Here is a 3,614-nt window from a genome sequence, read left to right on the forward strand (position 1 = left end):
ATATATATATATATATATATATATATATACAGTTTACAGTCAAAACAGATATTTGGTACAAAGTAAATACAATTATGGATGTATTAGGATGTCTGGACCTTGGCAACTTTTACCACAGTCTGCCCTTTTGTTTGTATTACTATTATTTGTTTTGATTCTTAAGTAACTTAATCAGTGCCCCTGTGAACAACTTATGGGACAGCAGAAAAACAGGCATATAAAAGTCAAACCTATGTAGAACTCCCTGTAAAGATACGCAGCAGTCAATACATGTGCCAATTCAGTGCGCTGCCTCAACCAACACCAACAGATGACATTAGAATTCATTTGGAATCATGTTTCAGGCCACCTGCTGATACTCACTCTACTTCAAGCTCAGTTTTGGTCTCCACAAACTACTGAGGCAAATTTCTGGTCCTTTAGCAGCTAAATGCTGAACTATGTCCACCAGCTGGTTGCTTACTTTGTCTGTCTGCCTTCTGTTGTTGGTCCATAGTGGGTTTTATCAGTTTGTTGTTGTTGCTGAAAACAGCAGCTTACTGCTGATTATAAGTGGTAAACAGTAGAAAGTACAGCAGTTAAACAATGATACTACCGAGCGCTTGATGCAACTCTTTATCCAACAATCGCCTTGTGATGACGTACTGGATTTTGATTGGATGTTGATTACCAACGGAGACGCATGTAAACAGCACTGTAATACATTTTTTTTATCATCATATGTAAACACTTTGAAAGGAATCATCCTTGGAGTTGGTCTTCAGTCTGCTCCAAACAGCATTTAGTTTTTGCAAAACACAAGATGCTTTCTGATTGGGCAGGGAAGCTGTAATTTCCATAGTGATGAGAATTTCTTCTGACCCACACACAAACTGTCTTGGGTCACTGTGTCTTGATACCGTGCATTTCTTTCTAAATACTGCTGATCTTAAGTAAACTGTCATTTACTTTTGCTTTGCTAAATATGTCACCATGGTCTATCACCCTCTTTAATCAGTCCAGCAGCTCTCAGTTTTAGTCACATAACCGCTGCCACTGTGTCAGCTCAGGGTGACGAGTCGATTCCAGAGTTCACTGCCACTGTGGCTCGTAGCGAAACCACATTAGAGAGACACAGTGACCATTGAGTCTATAAAGGGAGCCACCCGTTGCAGAGAAAGAACCATAAAAGTCTGTCTTCACCCCATTTTCAGTCCTATAAATAATATATATAAAAAATGCAGGGGCACTATTTATGGGAGACAACAAGTTCATACCAAAAGGGAGCTATAGGACATTTTGGGGCATGCCTTAAACTGGTTTATAGACTCACTGTTACAATGTGATGACTTGTTTTATGTGTGAGAGAGAATTTGAAGTGCAACCCTGCCTGTGAACGTACAGCATATAGTGCATGGACAGGGGCAGGAAGAGGAAGCCAGCACATCACAGCACAGTACAGCACAGGGCAGGAGAGGCCACATCCTTCCTGGCTCTCACTGTATCTATGTGTCCACTATACTGTACATCTGAGTAATAATTCCTGAGTAGGAATTTTGTGGGAGTAACCACACAGAATGTATGTCTACTCATTTAATTTCAGATGAGACAGCTGCACGTAGTAGGGCTCTGAAGAGCTGCTGTACTCAAACAAAAACAGGTAACTCAATAAACAGCATTAACATTTGAAATGCAGTCAAAGAGATTTCATTGCAAAATAGCAGATACAGTGCAGATTGTCACTACAAACAAATTTAGCTCACCTGAAACACTGATAATCAAATCACCCCAGCAGGAGGTTGTTGCTTTGTTATGGTAATGAGATGAAAGTCTGAGTGAAGACCTGAATGGAGCTCGTTACTGTAATGTATTGAAGAAATGTAGAAATGTGTCTTTACTCGTAATGTCCATTCTCAGCCACCATACCTCTCTGGGTGGGTTGTTGTTGTTGTTGTTGTTGTTAACGTGTGAGTTTGCAAAAGCAGAATAAAGCAACTCAGTGGGAAGTTCACAACGTCTCCGTTACTGAGTCGCAGTATATTACATGGTGTCAGAATTCTGTCAAGCACAGACTACTTTTAAACAAGTGTGGTTATGGCTACTCCCCAGTTTGAACCCCCGGGGATTGACTTGAATGCCGTTGACTTGTATTGAGAGTTCGACAGATTTAGAAGTCATGCCACATTTGTCTTTGTTGTTTTAAAGTGCTTAACAAATAAAGTTGGATTGGATTTGATGAACCGCTGTCGGGTAGAAGCTAAGCAGAAGGCGGGCTAGCTGGATAGGCGAACAAGGCAGAGAGGTCTACAAAACGCTAGAATGGGCAGATGGTTAGAAAGAAGATCCTTTTCAAGTACTGGATTACTTTAAAAGCTACATCAGACTGAGGAAAAATAAGGGGATAGATTATCATTGTTTCAAGCAGAGGAAACAAGGTGCAAGTGAGAGTTTTGACCACTTTGTGAAGGACTTACAGCTGCTTCTTATGGACTGAATACGCTGAACTGGACGACGTACTGATTGATGCCATCATCGCCGGAGTGCATGAAAAAAGAGTGCAGGAAAGGCTGCTGGACAGATGTGAGGATCTGACGGTGGCCAAAGCCTTGGAGATTCCACAACAGTATGAGATGTCGCAAAAATAAATAAAAATAGTCACAGATGATGCTGGATGCTCACAAGTTTCTACAGTGTCAGCTAAACCCAAGAAGTTCAACCACAGTAAAAGGACACACTATCCAGATGGTCAGAAATTAGCCCAGCAGAAGTTTCAGTAGTCAGATCACAGATGGAACAAAGACAAATGTCCTGCTAAAGGCTGACCATGTTGCTACTGTAACAAGCCCAATCACTGGGTGGTTGTGTGTTGTAAGTGTGTAGTGCAATACAGTGCGTGTGGAGTCACCAGCAAATGACAGATGAGAAAATTGTGAGCATTAACATCAACCCAAGTTGTTTCTCCAGTCTATGCTGCGGACTCATTAACGGATGACAAGTGGACAGCGTTATCACCATACTGTCACAGCCGGTAACATTCAGGATAGACACAGGTGCAAAATGCAACACGTTTTATGCTGGACAGTTATCAGAGACTCTTCCACACGGGTGAGCTAAAAAGCTCCAAAACCACCAGCTTAAACCTGGTGCTACAGTGAATTTAACAGTTCACTCTAAAAACCGTGAGACTTCGGCTGAATTTTAGATTGTGAACATTGCACAAGAAAGTGTGCTCAGTGGAACCACAGCCAAAGCTTTGGGTCTGCCACCCACCATGAGACACCGCATGCTGGAGCTCATACATCAGTCCCACCTGGGGATGGTGAAAAGCAAGCAGAGAGCGCGTGAAGTCCTACTTACTTACTGGCCAGGTATGAGTGCTGAAGTAGAGGACATGGTGAGAAACTGTAGTAAGTGTGCAGAGTTCCAAAACAGACTGCCGAGACTACCACTAAAACCAACAGTAACTCCAGACCTGAGCTGGTGGATCTGACATTTTTGAGTGGAAGAGAAAACACTATGTAGTGCTTGTGAACTATACTCAAAGTCTGATTTTTCTGACAAATACCTTGCCTTCAATTTTTTCTTCAACACCGGGCACTCATTTCTTCAGTGATCCTTGCCCAAAAAATAACCAT

The sequence above is a fragment of the Etheostoma spectabile genome, chromosome 6 (assembly GCF_008692095.1).
Source record: "Etheostoma spectabile isolate EspeVRDwgs_2016 chromosome 6, UIUC_Espe_1.0, whole genome shotgun sequence".
Lineage (NCBI taxonomy): Eukaryota > Metazoa > Chordata > Actinopteri > Perciformes > Percidae > Etheostoma > Etheostoma spectabile.